A 21,608-nucleotide genomic window follows, 5' to 3' on the forward strand; every position below is an offset into this window, starting at 1 on the left:
AGCAATCCATACCGTGTAATACTCCTACTGACACAGCCATCAGTGAATTTAGCCTAATCACAGTGTCTGAGAGTGGAGTAAACCTGAGGATACAGTAGAAATATTCATTTTTTCCCTACATTAGCCTGTCTGTTGTGTACGCCGCCGAGTGCCAGAGAACTAGTGAAGCCAGCTTGCTTCCGTATGTGAATCATTGCTCAAGCAGCCTGCTTCTTACTGAACTGTGGTTTTCCTCTATATGAAGAACAGAAAACACTGAAATCCTCAGTCTGGTGTACACATGCTGACAGCGAGACGAAGGAGCAGATCGCCTTTGGAAAAAAAAATATAATATTCTAGAAGAAGTATCTGTAAGTATTTAAATGTCGTATCTTCATCCTGATTTGTTCTCTGAGCGCTGAGCGTTTGACATTGAGGAGGATGAATAGTGGCTTCATATGTGGCACAGGGTAAAATCGCCGTCCTTGCACACAGTGACTAAATATAGCAGCATGTCTAAATGGTAATTAATAATCCGCGCTGCGCTGCCAGAATTCCCTCTTGGAGATACAGATGTCATTTTTCTTTGTCGGATAGAAGGGCTTTTTAATGTTACATTCTCAATATATTCCAAACCCAGAAATAAGATATATAAAAATGTAATATATTATTTATTTACTTACTGTTTTGGTTGCTTTTGCCGCCTATTTTTTATTCTTAGGTCTGCCGGCTATGTTATTGATCTGATTTCAAATATATATGATGCTAAATTACCCTTTGACTTAAATAGGGTTCGTTGCGGTTTCTGTATTTGTGTTTCTACAGAATGCACTATTCTTGCTGTAAAACATACCAGACAGGCCCAGAAAACAGTGTGAACATAGTCTTACATTGCATGGTCTCAGATCATACAAATGTATTGTGCCATGTTTCTACACCTGGACCCCTTTTATTTGTAAATTACCTTGCCTGGATTAATTTATGTAGAAGGCAGACACCTAGAGATGAATTTACAAAATGCCTATCACATACCTATACTGGTGGCTTATGTCCATGTTCTGCAGTTTCTTATTTGCATATGATTACAAAGAGTTACTTGAACATACAAGCTCATAAACACCAAATGACCACACGCTATGAAGACAGGAGCTAATGTGCGGTCTGAAACCAGGCAAATTATTTTTTGGAATAATATAGCAAAAATTTTCATAAACATCAGTTCAAAATTAAGTTCATTTAAAGAGAACCTGTCAGCGTGGTTTCCTAATGTAAAATAAAGATGTGACTGAAATTATGCTGTAATACAGATTAAATTGATATCTTTGGTGTAGAAATCCGCTTTGTGGTTCTTCTTTAATCACCATTTGAAGTTTTCTGCTAATTAGATTTCGGTGCACAGGGGCCGGACTGTGCACTGGGTCTTCTCCTCTCTGCCTGTCTGTGATTCCCCGGCCCCTCTGCCTCCAGTCTGTGAATGACAGGTCGCTACTGAGATTTCAAACAAAAGGGGCCGGTCATTCACAGACCGGAGGCCGAGGGGCCGGGGAATCAGACAGGGAAGAGAAGACCCAGTGCACAGTCCGGCCCCTGTGCACCGAAATCTAATTAGCAGAAAACTTCAAATGGTGATTAAAGAAGAACAACAAAGTGGATTTTTTCACCAAAGATATCAATTTAATCAATATTACATCCATATATTTACTTTACATTACAAAAGCATGATGACAGGTTCTCTTTAAAAGGTCTCATCAAGACACCCCCTTTTTTAATTAAACCGGCCCAGAATCAGCTGATCACCATTGGTTCAGCTAATATACCCTGGGCAAACTGGAGGAAACTTGTGGTCAAAGTAGCAGAAAAGATCCTAAAATGTAAATTAAGGCCTTCGCTTGGTCTTAGCTGTTGTAAAACTGGTTATTTAGCAAAGGGGTTGGTGGTACATACTTATTCTGGCATACTTTTAATCATGCCTGTATCCTAGTTTTTGATTGGAGGGATAAATATATAGTATATATTTTTAATGTTTTTTGCTAGTTCTATTTACAATATTGGAATATATAAATATTGAAATATTTGTTTATTGGAAATTCAAGTTATATTTAATAAGGCTATCCGTATCAAGGAATTAGGAAAGGTTTTCCAAAACTTTCAGAATTAATATTTTATCTTCGGCTCTACTTATATGATTTGTGCATATAGTCATTAATTGACTGTGTACATAAGTTCCTGAACAGAGGTCCCGAGAGACAGATAAAACAACTTACAAAAAGTAGTCTGAATAATTTCCTGCAAGGAATGAAATCTTTTCAGTCTGTTTATAGCTGCACACTTCCCTTTTATAATCAGCCATTTCTGCACTTTTAATTTTGTGTGGTCCCTGCAGCACATTGCCTTTTCTGCAGTTATTTACTGGTTTACATTGAATAGTTACTTATAGGACCCTCTACGACAGGGGTCTCAAAAACGGCTAAGTATATGGGCCGCACATAAAAAAAATGTGAATTTGAAGGACCGCATTCTTTGCAGGATGATATGAAATTTTTAATGATACCATCTTGTTCTTTCTATACACCTTTTGGATCATTTCTGGCTTTATTTTATTCCTTTAAATGGCATTGATTTTATGGGCTATGGTACGGTTTTATAGTTTTTACAATTTTTATTTCCTTTTTGTGTCCCCTAATTGGCCACATACAGTGATTTTCTTTGTTCTTACAATTAGCGCCATATAGTAATTCTGACCAGCTTCTTATAGTAATGTCCCCCATCTTGTAGTAATGGGCCCATCCCGGTCCCCATCTTGTAGTAATGGGCCCATCTCGGTCCCCATCTTGTAGTAATGGGCCCATCTCGGTCCCCATCTTGTAGTAATGGGCCCATCCCGGTCCCCATCTTGCAGTAATGGACCCATCCCGGTCCCCATCTTGTAGTAATGGGCCCATCCCGGCCCTTAACTTGTAGAACATTCAACTGAAAAGAATCACTGACTTCAGTGGCCCCAGGACCAGGCCGCAATCATTATAGGGGCTCTGGTGCCTGCGGGCCGCATTAAGCAGCTTCAGGGGCCGCATGTGGCCCTCGGGCTGCGTGTTTGAGACCCCTGCTCTAGGACATATCATGAATATTAATCCCTTCAGGGTACAGCGTTTTTGGACCTTGAGGCATATCTCCCAACTTTGGAAGTCAGGAAAGAGGGACACATATTGTGACACGAGTAGGGACAAATAATTTATCTTTTTTTTAACAATAATCCACTTTTGCATGGATTATAACGGGGGACACTTAGGACAGGTGAGTATAAAGATTTCTTATTTTCTTCTTATTCTTTCAGGTGGACACTGCGGGAGCAGACTACTACTCTCATCATTGTCCTTGCTGGTGCTGATCGCAGTGCCAGCAAGGGACCATGATGAGGGCAGCGTTCAGCACCCGGTGCTTGGGAACAGCGCTAACTGTACACTGGTTCCTAAGCGCCGGTATGTCTGATCCTGATGCGGCACACAGTTGCCACACCTGTGACACACACGGACACAGGGGACACGGATATCTCCAGTAGCGGAAATATACAGATGTGTGAAACCGGCTTTAGTGTCCTTATTTTCATTGTTTTTTATTTTTTTTATTTTTTATAATGAAAAACAATCGATGGGTAAGGAGGAAAACAGTTTTTTTAAACTTTATTTTTTTTAATTATTTTTAATTTTAGTCTTACTAGGAGACTTGAACTTTTAGGAGCCTGATCACTTACTTATATCATACACTGCAATACGTGTGTTTGTAGCGCATTGTATTATGACTGTCTTCATCCTGCTCGGATGAAGGGTCTGCAAGATCAGCGTGGCGTATTTATAGCCACCATAGCTATTTTTTTGTATAGTGTGTAGCAAAAGTGGAATTTGTGTATTCATTAATTGCAGAGTTTGTTGTATAGTGTTTGTATATACAAAATAGATTAAACCTCAGTGTAATAAATCCATAAATCATTATAGACTCTCTCTCTCTATCACATATGAACAAGAGTGCAGTCAGACGGCCGTATAAATTGGAGCGAGATCAGACCTCAACGTACGGACTGGCTGGCGGCTCTCATGATTTCCAGCTGTAACACTCCGGTCAGGAGATCCGCCGGTCACTCTATTTTAGACCGATCTCACTCCCATTTATATGCCCGTCTGACTGCTCCCTAATACAAGTAAATGGGGTCACATTATACTGCAATGTAGCATACAGCAATGTTTAGTCTTGCAACCTGTGTTGTGACCAAAGTTGCTATGTAGTCCCCGACCTAATTGTGGAACACAAATGTGCATGACGGTAACATTCCTTCACACAGGCCATGCGGCATGAAGAGGTCCCGCACCAAAATGTTGCTCTTATGGGAGATTGTGCTCCCCATAAAGTATTAAAAATATTCTCGTTCCCTTATTTCTTTCTGGCTGAACTGGACAGATTATTTATTGAGCGCTCTAGGAAAGGTGATTAACCTGCAGCTGAAGAAAGATGACTTTGATCGTTTTATTTCGTTCTTTTAGGGTATTACTCTCTGAAATCCACTTGACACCCTTCCCTCTCGCCCACAAAATGCTTCCCAAGGTTTCCAGTTGTGAATGAATGCGGTCATTAGATTTTTTTACTGCAGATTTAAAAAAAATGTCACTTATTGAAGCTGTTTATGTGCAGATTTCTCCCAGAAACCATAGTGGGAATTTACTAATGGATTAGCCTATTAGTCTATGTGTGTGACGCGCCCCCTGGGCCGTGGGGTACTCGGTAGCCGGGCCGGTCGATGCTGGGGGATGTCACAGTGGCAGTGACCCGGTCCGTGACCCAGGGCGGTCAACAAAAAGGGGAAAAGTAAAAGGAATACAGTTTTTATATAGATAATGTTCGTGACGCCACCTGTGGTATGCGGCTAATTGGGGACGCCGCTGCAGTGCAGATCCTCTGGAGCTGATGGTGACGCAGCAGAGTTGGTTCAGCTCTCCACAGGCAGAGCTTAGCTCCAGGGCAGGAAGTAGTGATGTTATGAGGTAGATGTTGTTGGTGCTGTGTAGTGCGAGGCTGGTGATGTCGCAGCAATAATTCCAGGACACAGTGGGGTGCAGTCTTCAAGGTTTACTCACAGTTGTTCAAGACTCCAGGTTACCAGCGCCAGTGTGTAACCTCCCACGTAGTCCTGCGTTCACCAAGGAAGGGGTTCAGCAATCTCTCAGGTATTTCAGGAGTACTTAAACGGGACCCCGTTCTATGTGCCTTCCTCGGTCATCTTCCTGCGCTGGCTCTCACCCTCCTGCCCTGTGCCTCACAATCAGTGTCACAAGCCAGTAGCCTCAGATCTTGTCAGGCGACATGCAGTCCCCTGAATCTTATGCGGCCACCTTTTCGGCGATATAATTGTGGTAGTGGCCAGCTGCACCTTGAAAGTACAGTTGCCTCCTGTTATCTAGCTGAGCCTTGTAGTTCTCCACTAGTTAGAGGCTGGTTCCCTCTTCGGCCTGATCCCTCCACGTCCATGTAGATTCGGGCGCACGGGTGGCTTCCTGTACTTCCCGTGCCCCTGGGATCCCGTCTGTTCCTCTTGGAGCCTTCCTTCTCCTCCCATCCTCTCTGTCTGTTCTCCTGGGCCTCTCTTACTAGGCCCTGCTCCTTCCTCCTCTCCTCCTGAGCAGAGCTCTTACAGAGCTCCTGCTCCCAACTCTCTCTCTCTCTCACTCTCTCCTCAGACTGAACTGTCTCCTTCAAGATGGTTCCCTTCTTATACTTGTACTGAAGGTGCTCCCCTGTACTACTTCCTCCACCCACACCCACTACATGGTTCCCCCTCACTTGATCCCCCCCCCACTTCCAACCAGGGACAGGGCTCAGCACTGTATGCATTCATCTTGCCTTTCCTGCTGGTCTGGAATGGTGTAGTGATGGATGCAGGTGGGTGGGTCCTGGGCAATACTCCTTCCTTACCTGAGAGTGGGGTACCACACCTCTGGGTGAGATGCAGTACCTCTGCAGCGACTGAACCCACAGGGGCGCCACATGTGCGCTCATGACTGTTCAAAATGCAAATCTGCACAAAATCCAAGAGGTCAACGTTGAATTTTAGCAGTGGATTCTGCCGCAAATATGCATTAGATTTTTCTGACTTGAAAAAAACTGTGTGAACACGCCCTTATAGTCAGTGGTCTGACTTTGCGCATATTTAAAAGATGTGTCAATTTATTCTTAAATTTACGAAGGGAGATTGGTACTAGGTACTGGAGAGGAAAAAACTTCAAAACTTCTACGTGTTAATTGGAGTGAGCTGTATTCTGCAGAGATTCTCGGGAAAGTTATTTGCAAAAATGCTACACAAGTACAAAAGTTCTTTAAAAATTTTTAAAAGCATATTTGGCCCCAGGCTGCCATGTGACCTTAAGAATTTCGTAAGCCCTGATGCTGATGGTTACAATGCTGTCTGTGTCGCCAATTATATTGCTTTGTATAGTTTTGTGCATCAATTGAAACATTTCTAGAATACATGTTTCTTTCATTTTATGCAAATACTTTTAAGAATTTGTGCTCAGACGTTTTCTGCTTTACATCAGAATAATTGATTAAAAGCACTTTGAAAACACAGAGCCGAACAGTTATCTCATTGGAAAATTGCTTATTTAGGGATGCAGTCTATGGAGACACTTAACGCTTATAATACACACTCGTAATGTAGCTTTTATTTTCTAAAGTGCACTAAAATGTAAAAGTGGGGGGAAAGTTGCAACTTTTTTTTATAGCCATTTGAAATTATAGCCATATTAAGATGAACATTAAAGGCTGCAATAAAAATGCATTACCCATTTACAGAATAGGCGATAACTATCTGCGGGTTGGGAATCTTATAGCTGGGACCACCCAAGATCACGAAAACTGGGTCTAGTATCCCGTTTGATTGGAGGATGGGGTTGAGATAACAAAGGACAGTACAACTTCAGCTCCACCCAGGCATGGATATGGGACCAGTATTCTTGTGATTAGTAGGGGTCCAAGTATTCAGACATCCAATGATCAGACACTTGACACCTATGAATAGGTGATATGTTTTGATTGAAGGACAATCATTCCAGTGCATTTCTGCTGCACAAATACTGTTCCATCTTTAACCCTCCGTCACATACAATAGGCCTGACAGGCACATCTCTTTTACTTTCATTTCTCCTTCCTCACCAGATTGTGAGGAAATCCCCTCCCTCCAGGTAGTCTCCTGTCTCTAGCAGCTCTGTGAAACCTCATACCACAGTTGGATTGCAGAGCTTCAGGAGGACAGATATAACTGCGCTAATCTCTCAGGCTCATTGTATGTGAACACGTCACACTCAATAAGGTTGGTATTTTATGTTTTTATTCATCACAATTGTTTATTTAGCTTGTTTTATGAATGTATAGCACAAAGTGTGAGGATATTTCATAGAAATAAGGCAGATTAAAAAAGAAAGTGTGCTGCTCAGGCATATACAGTAGTTCCCTAACACCTATTCCTTCTCTTGCTTCAGATTATCTGCTGAAATGGAGAGGAAAATGTACAATTTATCAAAAAACCTTGATGTTGAGGAAGTAACAAACATGCTGTTATATGATGCAGACCCCACACTGAATGAGGATTTAGGAGAGGAAAGTGAGATTGATTCTCATGATGAGGTGGAAGTATGTCAAGTGGATTCTGAAACAGAGCAAGATGGTGACAGTGATGAGGATGAAGATGTAGAATCTTATTATATGGGAAAAGATAAAAAAAAACAATGGAACAAGAAGCCACTCCAGAAAAAACGTAGGGAACCTCAAAACATTATTACTCACCTTCCTGCAGTTATAGGAACTGCAAGTAATGCAAAAACTGCAGTTGAATGCTGGAATAGTTTATTCACAGATGACATTCTGGACTCTATTGTCACATATACCAACCAATATATAGACATTATAAAGGACAAGTTCATCTGCAACAGAACCATCAAGGCCACAGATGAAATAGAACTGCGTGCTTTTTTGGATTATTATACCTTGCAGGAGCTTATAGGGCAAATAGACAAAGTTTGAAGGAACTTTGGAGTAAAGATGGGGATGGAGTTGATAAATTTGGCCTTGTTATGTCCATAAACAGATTCAAGCTTCTAATTCGTTGCCTTCGGTTTGACGACAGAACTACCCGAACCGAACGTAAAACACATGACCGACTTGCTCCAATTCGTGATATATTCCAAAAATTTGTTGAAAACTGTAAAAAAAGCTATTGCCCTGGGGAGAATCTCACTATTGATGAAATGCTCCCTGGTTTTCGTGGTAAATGTGCCTTTCGTCAATATATTCCATCAAAGCCTAACAAATATGGAATAAAAATGTATGCCCTTGTTGATGCCAGTAAGACCTACACTTACAACCTGGAAGTTTATGCAGGAAAACAACCAGAAGGTCCTTACTGTGTCAGCAACAAACCCCGTGATATTGTAAAAAGACTGGCTGAGCCCTTATTTGGATCGGGTCGCAATATAACAGTTGACAATTGGTTTTCAAATTGTGATCTGATTGATTATCTGAAAATGCAGAAGCTTTCATATGTCGGAACTGTAAGAAAAAATAAAAAAGAATTGCCTACACAGTTTGTAAGTGTGAAAGGGAGACAACAGTACAGCAGTATGTTTGCATTCCATAATGGAAAGGTTTTGGTTTCCTATGTACCACAAGCAAAAAAAATTGTACTTCTTCTATCAACACTTCATGATGATGATGCCATCGATCCTGGGACTGAGGCACAAAAAAACCCGGAGATAATTACATTTTATAATGCAACCAAAGGGGGTGTTGATACAGCTGATCAGATGTGCTCAACTTTCAACGTCGGCAGAAACACCAAACGCTGGCCAATGGTCATATTTTTTGCTATGTTGAATTTGGGTGGTATAAATTCACAAGTCCTTTACCTTGAAAACAAGCTTGAACCACTCCGTAGACGATTCTATCTGAAAAAATTGAGTATGAAAACAATCGTTATCCCTTCTCGCCTTCAAGTTCAGCTCAAAAGATTCCGCCCAGAAGATGATAGTGAAAATTCACCACCTGCACCACCTCCCAAAAGAAGGAGATGCACCACCTGCACCACGGAAAGCGGAATCAGAAGGCTTTCTAATTATGAATATCACAAATGTCATAATGCAATCTGCCTGACACATGCAAAAATGATGTGTAATTCTTGCTCTTTGCTCTGCAAGTGTAATTTTTCTGGGGAAACTTCAGGATCTAATTCTGATTGAATATGTGTTGTAATGCAGCGACTTGCTGGCATTACGGTAATGGTCCAGGATGTGTTTTACCTGACCATGTACCTTCCCCCTCAGGTGACTGGTCACATGACTGTGACATAGCACAGGTCCTGCGCGCACAGAATGTCTGTCTGATCACATGACTGTGACATCAACAAGGTCCTGTCAGTATGTGTGTGTGTGCACGGGATGCATATATAAACCCTGCTTGATGGGAGACAGGTGTGTTCGGTGTGTTGGGCGTGAGGCCTGTTCCCCGTGTGTGTGGGACACCGTGATACAGTGAAGCCTGGCAGCCTGAAAGGTCGAGGCTGGATCTTGTGTAGATGCCAGTGGCCTTGGAAGGTAGCGGCTTGGTGAAGAGTCCGGAAAGGCGCCGACTGGATGTGTGTGAGTGAAACATTCCAGTAGCCTTAGACGGGACGATGGCTAGAGACCCCCACCTGGGAAAGCCTTAAAGCCACAGTGGTGGCGGATTAAAAGGACTGCAGCAGCAACTAAACCCGGCAAAGGTAATACACTTTGTTATATGGACACTTGTATGGACATTGCTAAAGTATTACCTTGCTGAAGGCTGTAACCTGGGCCAAGTGGGCCGGTCTGCCACTTGGGTTCGTGGACATTATATGTGTGAACTGTGGTTTATGAAGTGCAATAAACTGCAGCATTGTGAAATACTGGAAAGACATTGCTGGTATGCATTAATTGACCCGGTGCAGCGAGTACTCCCATTATGATGACTAGTGCTGCCTTACATATGGTGGAGAATGCGGGCAACTGCAGCCCGGTTGCTAGCGGCAACGACAACCCGGTTGCTAGGGGCAACTGTAGTCCGGTTGCTAGGGGCAACTGCAGTCTGGTTGCTTGAGGCAACGGCAGCCCGGTTGCTAGGAGCAACGGCACAGGACGAGTGTGGATTAAAGCATCTGGCTGCAACTCGGTGGGGTTGCGAAGATTATTGTCGCACTCAAACCTGGTTTGCTGTGGCTCTGCGGGGCTCACGAAGTTTAAACCATCGGGCTGCAACTCGGCGGGGTTGCGAAGGTTGTCGTCGCACTCAAATCCGGTTTTGCTGTGGCTCACCGGGGCCACGAAAATTTTCGGGGAGAGCGGTGTAAAGTGTCTAATGTGTACAGCAATGGCCATGAATGGTGCAGTATCTCCAGACGGAAGGGAGAAGGAGTTAGATGACCGTGTGCAATCGCTCTTCGGCATAATGGAGTGTCCTGAAGAATTGCAGGAGCTGATAAAGATGGCTGTGAAAGGAGCCGCAAATGAGTCTGAAGCTGTTGAGCTTTTGAAATGCCTGGTGGAGTCGCAGCAGCAGGCATTTGAGAAACAGCGACAGGACTCACAGCAGGTATTTGAGAAACAGCGACAGGACTCACAGCAGGCATTTGAGAAACAGCGACAGGACTCACAGCAGGTATTTGAGAAACTTTTACAGGACATGGTGCAGGAACCATAGGAGCTGTGGGCACCATATGGAATGGTGGCAGTGGACCATTCTATGAACTCTCCGGGGGCGCCAGTGTTGTCCCAGAGTGCCCGGGGAGGTGGTAAGAGCTGTTGTGAACTGAGTCCTAAGACTATTATTGATTTTTCTTGTAAAAATTCCCCTGCCGGTGTGGTTGTTAAAAACGGGGGCGGAGTCTAAAAAAGGGGCGGTGCTCCGTGTGTGTGGGACACCGTTTGTGAGAGGCCTAGTGAGGCCGAGTGAAGCCTGGCAGCCTGAAAGGCAAAGCCTGGATCCTGTGTGGACGTCAGTGGCCTTTGAGGGAACGCCGGCTGGAGACCCCTACCTGGGAAGCCGCAAAGCCACAGTGGTGGCGGAGTAATGGACTGAGACAGCTAAACCCGGCAAAGGTAATACCCTGTGTTATATGGACATTAATATGGACATTGCTATGTTATTACCTTGCTGAAGGCTGTACCTGGAGCAAGTGGGCCGGTGTGTCACTTGGCTCGTGAATATTATATATTTGTGTGTCGGCGTGCCACTGAGTTGGACCCAGTGAACTGTGGTTTATGAAGTGCAATAAACTGCAGCATTGTGAAATACCGGAAAGACATTGCACGTGTGCTTTGATTTACCCAGCGAAGCAAGTATCCCCCATTATGATGACTAGTGCTGCCTTACATATGGTGGAGAATGCAGGCAACTGCAGCCCGGTTGCTAGCGGCAATGACAACCCGGTTGCTAGGGGCAACGGCACAGGACGACGAGTGTGGATTAAAGCATCTGGCTGCAACTCAACTCGGTGGGGTTGCGAAGATTGGCTTCGCACTCAAACCTGGTTTGCTGTGGCTCGGCGGGGCTCACGAAGTTTAAAGCATCTGGCTGCAACTCGGCGGGGTTGCGAAGGTTGTCGTCGCACTCAAATCCGGTTTTGCTGTGGCTCGGCTGGGCCACGAAGATTTTTCCGGGGAGAGCCGGGGAGAGCGGTGTGTGAATAGTGTCCTGAGGAAATGCAGGAGCAGATAAAAATGGCTGTGAAAGGAGCAGCAACCGAGTCTGAAGCTATTGAGCGATTAGAGCGATTAAAGTGCCTGTTAAAACCGGAGCAGATATTTGAGAAACGTCTACTGGACATGAAACTGGACATGGTGCAGAAACCACAGGAGCGGTGGGCACCATATGGAATGGCGGCAGTGGACCATTCTATGAACTCTCCAGGGGCGCCAGTGTTGTCCCAGAGTGCCCGGGGAGGTGGTAAGAGCTGTTGTGAACTGAGTCCTAAGACTATTATTGATTTTTCTTGTAAAAATTCCCCTGCCGGTGTGGTTGTTAAAAAGGGGGCGGAGTCTAAAAAGGGGCGGTTGTTCAAAACAGCGTGGAGGATAGAAAATCAAAAAAAATTACTGGTGGTGGGTTGGTACCTCCTAAAAATGACAATGTGACTGTTGATAATGGGATAGCTCCAGTAGAAGGGGGTGACATCAAAGTGGGAGGTGACCTGTTAGTCCACAACACCATGGGGAGTGACACAGACCCCGTAGCTGACGGTGACACTATGAAAGTAGAAGGAGAGGTCAGTCAGGAGGGGCTAGATGAGGTGAGAAAATCCCCATCTCGTAGACGGCACAAGGGCCACAAAAAGGTTGCTCCTGTAGACTTGGCTGAAAATGAAAATAAAGAGAATGTAGTACTGTGTGCCTTTGCTTCAAGGGTGGATCCTCCATTAGAGGTAGAAGAGGAGGTGACGTTGCCAGTAGCAACCTCCGGTACATTTCCGAGTCAGAAGGATCTGACAGCCCTGAAAGAGGAGGCGGCCAGTCGTAACCAAGAGCTGGAGCCTATCGGCCAGCAGGGTCAGAGTGACGTGCAGCAATTATGTGAAAACCTGGGGAACGTGTCCTCAGACCAGTTGAACCTGGAGTCTGAACAGCAGAAAATACACCAGCTTATGAGGAACTGGCAGCGAGACGTGGAGCAAAGCCACGGGGAAATTAACCAGTGGAAGGAAATGTTCTACGGAATTAAGGAGGACCGCCGCAAAATCAAGGAGGAGGTTTTTCAATTAGAGATTGACAAAGCGGTGTGTGAAGATGAGTTATGTGAGATGAAAGATCGCTTCTCCCTGGTACAGTTAGAGCTGTCTGCCCTCAAAGAGGCGCTGCAGCATGAAGTTGCTGGGCGTGAACAAAACCTAGAATGACTGCGCGAACAGTTCCACCAGAAACTGTGTGACTCCAAGAAGGCGTGCGATGAAAAGTTGGGTAAGGAACTGCAACAACGTAGGAGAGATTATGAGGATCTCCTCAAAGTTAAAGTAAAACTAGAGGAGGATAAGGCGGGTGCAGAGCACGTGCGCCAAGTGGTTGAGACCACCCTGCAGGACACCCGTGATGAAAATGGTGATCTCCGCAGGAAGACCCTAGGTCTGGAAGCTCAGGTGAAGGAGCTACAGATGTTCTGTGATACTCTCCAGAGGGCGGTGACGTGCCTTAAGGAAACAGTCAGCAAGATGGAAGCTGAGCGGAAAAAGATGGAGGAGTCTATCGGAGAAGCCACAGACCAGGGCCAGGAGTTGGCCGCTGGTGATGGGAGGTATGAAGCAGATACCTCCTCCAGTGATGTGAGCTCGGATGATTTGGTGGATGTAGGAGCCGAGATCAAGGAGCTTAAGGAGTCACTACAAACCCATTGGAAGCAGGAAGAGCTTCAGAGACTGGCCGCTGAGAGGCGAGTGGCGGAGCGAGAGGGAGAAGTTTCCGGGCTCAAAAGTCGCCTGACAAAGTATAACTCAGTGAACGAGGCCTGCTTGGAGAAGAAAAAGGGCGAACACGTTGCACTCACTCCCTTATACCAAGAGAAGGTCGACCTGAGGAGAGCTAAGAGAGTGTTAACCACAGATAAATATAAGATGGAAGTGGTCAAGACGGAAATTCGTGAAGTTGTAGCTGTGAGTCAACTCAGGGAAAGCATACAGGGTGAAGAAGCTGTAGGTCAGTTGTCCCTGAAACCTGAGCTGGTTGATCATCTGGAAACCACTGGTGAGACCGAAACGTCTCGGTACAAGTGCCTCGTAGATATACCCGAGGATTTGAGGGAAGAATGCACCAGTGAGTCCGTGCATGAGGAGTTTAAGAAGGCCGTGGGAGCCTGTAAGGTGTACTTGACCTCAGAAGCTAAACAGCTGGTGGTCCTGTCCACGACCGAAGTCACAGTGAAGAGGGTGGCTATCCTAAGTGACATGCACTGGCGATGTATTCGCACGAAGCGGTTTCTCCGGTTGAAGACGGAACAAGCCGTTAGACAACTGGAGTTGATGAGGAAAGCTCACAGTATGCGTGAAGAGGTCATCCGGGTGCCTCATGTTCTGGTGAGGAAGCTCGTTGGGAGAAATGGTCGAGCCATGCAGATGATGGTCAAGAAGTCTGGTGTGGTGAAAGTAAGCAGTCCACGTGATCGTCAGGACTGGATACCAGACGAAGACGGCATGGTATCATTCTCCGCTGTAGGAACAGAAGAAAGCCTGGAATATATGCACATGCTGTTGGAGTACCGAGTGACCTACCTGCGAGAGGTAGAACAGTTGAATCTCGCTAGACTGCGAGTGGATAGACAGCATCATCTGAGTAACAGAAGATGGCAGCCGTCTAGAAATTATGAGACCAGACAGAGAAAGGCCCCCCTAAATAACAGAACAGCTATAGCTGGAGTTAGGGACCTTTCAAGATGTCCTGAGAGTAGTGGGCGTGGGTTTAGAGGTAGTGAAACCTCCAGTAACTCAGGTTTGAGCAGCCCATACAAACGACCCAATAGAGGACCGGACATTACGGAATCGAACCGGACCTTAGATACCAGGGCATGTGAGTCACACACCGCTGTATGACTGACCGCTGGGAGCGGGGGAGACCTGACAAGGTTACGACTGACCGCTGGGAGCGGGGGAGGTCTGACAAGATTATGACTGACCGCTGGGAGCGGGGGAGACCTGACAAGGTTACAACTGACCGCTGGGAGCGGGGGAGCTCTGACAAGGTTATGACCCGGAAAGGTGAGCTGATGAAGTCAGTGACAGTGACAAATGGTAGGTCCCTAAGGAATGGGCTAATGTCGTTGACTAAGGTTCCAGGGGCTGAGTAGCAATTTTCAAAATTTGAATGTTTATGCCCTTAAATCAGAGAGATATGTCACACAAAAGAGTTAATAAATAACATTTCCCACATGTCTACTTTACATCAGCACAATTTTGGAACCAAATTTTTTTTTTGTCAGGGAGCTATAAGGGTTAAAAGTTGACCAGCGATTTCTCATTTTTCCAACAAAATTTACAAAACCATTTTTTTAGGGACCACATCACATTTGAAGTCACTTTGAGAGGTCTTTATGACAGAAAATACCCAAAAGTGACACCATTCTAAAAACTGCACCCCTCAAGGTGCTCAAAACCACATTCAAGAACTTTATTAACCCTTCAGGTGCTTCACAGGAATTTTTTGAATGTGGAAGAAAAAAATGAACATTTAACTTTTTTCACAGAAATGTTACTTTAGACCCAATTTTTTTTATTTTCACAGGGGTAACAAGAAAAAATGGACCCCAAAATTTGTTGTGCAATTTCCCCTGGGCACGCAGATACCCAATATGTGGGGAAAAAACACTGTTTGGGCGCACGGCAGGGCTCAGAAGGGAAGGAGCGCCATTTGACTTTTTGATTGTAAAATTTGCTTGAATAATTAGCGGACGCCATGTTTTGTTTGGAGAGCCCCTGTGTGCCCAAACATTGGAGCTCCCCCACAAGTGACCCCATTTTGGAAACTAGACCCCCCAAGGCACCTATCTAGATGCATAGTGAGCACTTGGAACCCCCAGATGCTTCACAAATTGATTCGTAAAAATGAAAAAGTGTTTTTTTTTTCATTTTTTCATTTTTACGAATCAATTTGTGAAGCACCTAGGGGTTCCAAGTGCTCACTATGCATCTAGATAGGTGCCTTGGGGGGTCTAGTTTCCAAAATGGGGTCACTTGTGGGGGAGCTCCAATGTTTGGGCACACAGGGACTCTCCAAATGCAACATGGTATCCGCTAACAAATTGTCGGCTCAAATTGTTAGCGGACACCATGTTGCATTTGGAGAGTCCCTGTGTGCCCAAACATTGGAGCTCCCCCACAAGTGACCCCATTTTGGAAACTACACCCCCCAAGGCACCTATCTAGATGCATAGTGAGCACTTGGAACCCCCAGGTGCTTCACAAATTGATTCGTAAAAATGAAAAAGTGAAAAAAAAAACACTTTTTCATTTTTCTGAATCAATTTGTGAAGCACCTGGGGGCTCCAAGTGCTCACTATGCATCTAGATAGGTGCCTTGGGGGGTCTAGTTTCCAAAATGGGGTCACTTGTGGGGGAGCTCCAATGTTTGGGCACACAGGGACTCTCCAAACGCAACATGGCGTCCGCTAACAATTTGAGCCGATTTTCCATTCAATTTGTTAGCGGACACCATGTCGCATTTGGAGAGCCCGTGATGTGCCTAAACAGTGGAGCTCCCCCACAAGTGACCCCATTTTGGAAACTATACCCCTCAAGGATTTTATTAAGGTGTATAGTGAACATTTTGAACCCAGAGGTACGACACAGAATTTGTTTACATTAGGTCATCATATTGAATAAGTTGGCATTAGTCTTGAGCGCAAGTGCTCGCTACTTGAGTTTGCATCGGGTAATCAGGTATGCACCATGTACAGCGTGTGCTCGAGTGACATGCTCGAGTCCCTGCTCCGCATGTTTCACGGTTATTAGACACCCAAAAAAAAACATGCGGGGATCGCTCGTGCATGGCAGGCAATCCCCGTAAAGTTTTTTTTGGCCGCGAAGCATATGGGGCAGAGACTCGAGCATGTCACTCAAATACCCACGATACTCAATGCATACCAGAGCACCCGATGCAAACTCAAGTAGCGAGCACTTGCTCTCAACACTAGTCGCCATATCGTCATCTTTTTTTCTTACTTTTGAAAAAAATCCCAACCCCATCACAACCCTAACACCAACCCCAGCCCTAACCGTAGCACAACCCTAACCGTAGCACAACCCTAACCGTAGCACAACCCTAACCGTAGCACAACCCTAACCCTAGCACAACCCTAACCCTAGCACAACCCTAACCCTAGCACAACCCTAACCCTAGCACAACCCCAACCCCAAACCCAGCCCTAACCCTAGCCCAATCCTAACCCAAGAGTTTATTTTTGACGCCGTTCCTCGTGCGGTATAAGTGATTAGACGACTTTATTCTTCGGGTCGGTGTGATTACAGCAATACCAGAATCATATGGGGTTTTTATGACTGACAGCTGTCACACACTAAAAGACGCATTTTTTGTAAATCTAGTTTTTGCATCGCCATATTTTGAGAGCTATAATTTTTCCAGATTTTGGCAGACAGTCATGTGACGGCTCGTTTTTTGCGGGATGAGTTGACGTTGTTATTGGTGCCATTTTCAGGCACGTGACATTTTTTGATCACTTTCTATTCCGATTTTTGGGAGGCAGAATAAACAAAAATCAATAATTCAGGAATTGTTTTTTTTTTTATTCTCTTCCGCGTGTGGTAAAATTGATAAGGCAGCTTTATTCTTCGGGTCAGTACGTTTACAGCGGTGCCACATTTATATTGTTTTTCTATGTTTTGCACTTTTACATAATAAAAGCAATTTTATAGAAAAAATTATTTTTTAGCATAGCTTTATTCTGAGAGCTATAACTTTTTTATTTTTCGGCTGATGGAGCTGTATGTCAGCTTGTTTTTTGCGGGACGAGATGATGTTTTCAGCGGTACCATTTTTATTTATATTTGTCTTTTTGATCGCGTGTTATTCCATTTTTTATTTGGCGGTATGATGATAAAGCATTTTTTTTTTTTTACCGTGTTCACTGAAGGGGTTAACTAGTGGGACAGTTTTATAGGTCAGGTTGTTCCGGACGCGGCGATACCAAATATGTGTACTTTTATTGTTTTTTTTTTTTTTATAATAATATTTATTGATGGGTACATTATATTTTTATTTTTGGTGGATTATTTTTTTTATTTTTTTTTTATATTTTTGCAATTTTTTTATTTTTTTTTCCACTTTCTGAAAGTTTATATACTTTTTTACTTTGTCCCACTGTGGGACTTTCACTTTTTTTATTCTGATCGCCTGCATGGCACAGGAATGCAGCACCATCCCTGTGCCATGCAGGCTGTCAGCGCTGGAAAGGGAGAAGATTGTTTGGAGATGCACTGCGCATGTCCAAACAATCTTCCTGCTGTCTGGTGACCCGGATGTTGTCATGACGACATCGGGTCGTCATGGCAACACCCGGGAAGCCTTTGCAGACAGCGCTGGAAGCCGGAAGAGGAGGTGAGTATCTGCGATCACCTCCCCTTGCCCCCGCAATGCTGCGATCAACTTCGATCGCAGCATCGCGGGGGTTAATGTGCTGGGAGCGGTGCAGGACCGCTCCCTGCACATAGTATCGGGTGTCAGCTGTGACAATCAGCTGACACCCGGCGGCGATCGCGCCCGCACAGCCTGTACTAATATGGGTCTGGCTCTTAAGTCCCAGGGCACAGACGCGTATTAGTGCGTCAGATGTTGTTAAGGGGTTAAGGTACCTTAAAATTAAGTTTGTTTCCATAAATTTTCTTTGTAGAGTTTTTTGACAGAGTCGAACTGGGGACTATTTGGCGGGAGTTTTGAAATGTTTGTATTTCAGAGTTAGAACCGATATTGTATGTGACGGAGGGTTAACAGGATGCAGGACCAAAGTCATTATATTGTGCAATTCTTCCATCAGGACATTACATGGTCGCTGTATATAGTCAAAGACCATATCTGCTGTAAACTATAAATGCATACAATGCACATGATTGGGCATTGGTATATTGGGGCTATCCCAACTTGACAGCCTTTTTCCACAGTAGTGTATCTACCATAGAGACAAGGCATGCCACCGTTATGAAGCCCGAAAAATACAGGCAAAATTTGTAACTTTTTTTATGCCAGTATTTTGGGACCACTACTGGACCGTAAACCCCAGAAAGTGTAGAGGTTTAAATTAATAAAATACAGGTTAGGGCTCACATACATGAGAGTATAACACAGCCAAGTGCTATGTGAGGATTTATCGGAGAGCACTCCGACCAATGTTATACTATGGGGCAGTGCAGATCTGCGATTTTTTTTTTTCGCATGACGGATCGGCGTGAGAAAAGAATCGCAGTATGCTACAAGTGAATCCGAGAATCGGATCGCACTCACCCATTCAAGTCTCTGGGTGCGTGTGAAACATCGTACTGCACTCAGATGTCATCAGAGTGCAGTCCAATATATGCGCACAGAGAAAATGGAGAAATTATTGTGTTACCCCAGGCCTGGATGCCACAAATATTAAAGGCTGTGTCTGAGAGCAGGAGGGAGGTTCCCTGGTCAGGGACCATTAGCATGCAGCACCTCCTGTCCCAGGCCAGTAGGGGGAGCAGGCTGCCCCTATAAAAGCTGGAACTGGGGCAGGGTTAGAGAGACCAGAACCCACTTCTGACGTGTCCAGAAGGGTTCTCAGAGAGGAGGGACAGGTCAGCAGCAGCTGAGGAGTCCATGAGGCAGAGGAGAGACTGCGAGCCAGGGACAGAGGCGACGAGAGCCGGTCCTAGTTGAGAGAGGCACACAACCGGACATTGGGGTCCGAGGCTGTCAGGGTTGCAAGCCCGGCAGCAGAGAACCAACCCGCGAGGGATTTCAGGTTCCTTGGCCTAAGAAGCCTGGAGGCTCCGCCACACAGAGGGACCAGTACAGCAAGGAGAAGCAAAAGGTACACAAGGCCCGAGTCGCAAGCCATACAGGCGAAGTACACGGCCAGCTCAGGGACGTGGGCTATTACACCACGAAAAGGGGGATAGTCAGTAAGAGCAGAGAGAGAACGGTAGGCCTACACACTCACCCTGACCAGTGGGGCTCGCCCGAATGCTCTCAGACACCCAGGCCCATTCCTGCCCGGTACTCCTGTTGGGTCAGTAGTAATACCTACAATAAAGACCCTGGACTGTTTGAAGCGGACTCTGAACTCTTACTATTGCGGCCTGCACTATCACCCCCAGCATTCACATACGCTGCCCTGAGGCTACACTCTTCCCGTGGGGAGTTATCCTATCCCTGTGCTGCACACCAACACCAGCCTCAGCGCTCTGCCTTGCAGCGGCGGTCATCCCTGACCGCAATCCACGGGTGGCGTAGTCGGACATTCATAGCTCTACAAATAGACTGCCACAGCATTTGGTCTGACCACCCTGAGCCACGGGATCGGGTTGCCACTACTACCCCCAGCATCGCACAGAAGCCCGGTTCCGGGTACCCCACGGCCCAGGGGGCGAGTCATTATGTTATTAGTACGTGGAGCTTTTGGTGCATTTTTTTGACGCTTCGTATCTTTGCTGCGTCAACACAGCGTCTTACAGTTCCAGAAAGTTGATGGGATTTATAGAAATCTCATGCCCTTTTTTGTTTCTTTTTTTGCTCAGTGTAAACTCACCTGCGGTGCGTGTGTCAAATCCACAAAATGCCAAATTCTAGTGTGAGTACGCTGAGTTTTCTGTGCGGATTTTCCCCATAGACTTGCATTAGATACAGAAAATCTGCAGGTAAAAAACGCACATGCGCGGCGGAAACGCATAAAAATGCTGAAATCCGCACCTAAGTATGTCAAACTTTTGTCAAAGCCAAATTCCAAAGTATCAAAAACAAAGCAGGTTTATTGCAAGCATGACACACTAACACGCAAAAAAAAGTAAAAAACGCAATAAAAAAAAAAAATAAGCGCAATGAAAAACCACTAGTAACCCAATTTATATAATAGATACAGAAATTCTGCAGCATCTACAGCTCATCGTGAGAATGTAGCCCTAAAATTCCCCCAAAAATTCAAAAGTTAACATAGCACAAAAAAGACAAAAGTACTTACCTGCCCAGGTCACAGAAACTAATGCACTAACAGGATGCCACAAAGTGTCTGACCCGATGGGGTGCACTTATATATTGCTGGGCAGCCTGCTTAATCTAATAAATATGGACAGGGCCGGCTTCAGCACCCAGCGCACCCGGGAAAGTGCCGGGGCCCTGAGCAGGCGGGGGGGGCCCACTCACCGTCGGGCACCCCGCCGCGCTATGGAACCCGTGAGCGGAGGAGAGCGGGGTCAGCGCCCGCTCCCCCCCGCTTGCTCAAGGCCCCGGCACAATACTTACCTCTCCCCGTGCCTCCGCAGCAGCTCCGGTCTCTTCCGCGTCCTCTGACTGTGACGTCGCAGGTCAGAGGGCGCGGCTCTCTCCTGAGCCGTCACAGCGCAGAGCGGGAAGACGCCAGCGACGCTGAGGAGTCCAGAGCAGCGACAGCAGGTGAGAAGTGAGGTGAGTATTTGATTTTTTTTTTTTAATGTATGGAGGCATTGGGCATTATAATGGAGGGGGGTGTGACATCCTGCATGGGGCATTAAAAAGGGGGGGAGTGACATACTGCATGGGGCATTATAAGGGAGGTGGGGTGACATCCTGCATGGGGCATTAAAGGGGGGGAAAGTGACATCTTGCATGGGGCATTAAAAGGGGGGGGAAGTGACATCTTGCATGGGGCACTATAAGGGGGGGTGACATCCTGCATGCGGCATTATAACGGGGAACAGCCTGCGTGGGGCATTATGTGGGGGGAACAGTCTGCATGAGGCATTATGTGGGGGGAACAGCCTGCATGGAGCATTATGTGGGGGCACAGCCTGCATGGAGCGTTATATGGGGGCCAGTATCCTGTATGGAGCATTATATGGGGGCCAGTATCCTGTATGGAGTGTTATATTGGGGCCAGTA

At 45.6% G+C, this 21,608-nt stretch overlaps 1 protein-coding gene across 7 annotated transcripts in view; it reads left to right on the top strand.

The window, feature by feature from the left end:
* SPECC1 (sperm antigen with calponin homology and coiled-coil domains 1) overlaps positions 1 to 21,608 on the top strand; it is a 519,798-nt gene that overhangs the window by 88,722 nt on the left and 409,468 nt on the right. Inside the window, exon 1 of one of the 7 annotated variants that reach the window (XM_073667991.1) lies at positions 202 to 350. The exons of the other annotated variants lie outside the window; for them this stretch is intronic. The gene's annotated coding sequence lies outside the window, so the exon portion shown is untranslated. Of the gene's footprint in view, positions 1 to 201; positions 351 to 21,608 lie in introns of those variants that run through there. 7 annotated transcript variants of the gene reach the window in all.

Source organism: Phyllobates terribilis, unplaced genomic scaffold (genome assembly GCF_046119375.1).
Source record: "Phyllobates terribilis strain yellow unplaced genomic scaffold, ASM4611937v1 Scaffold_2__4_contigs__length_985480577, whole genome shotgun sequence".
Taxonomy (NCBI): Eukaryota; Metazoa; Chordata; class Amphibia; order Anura; family Dendrobatidae; genus Phyllobates; species Phyllobates terribilis.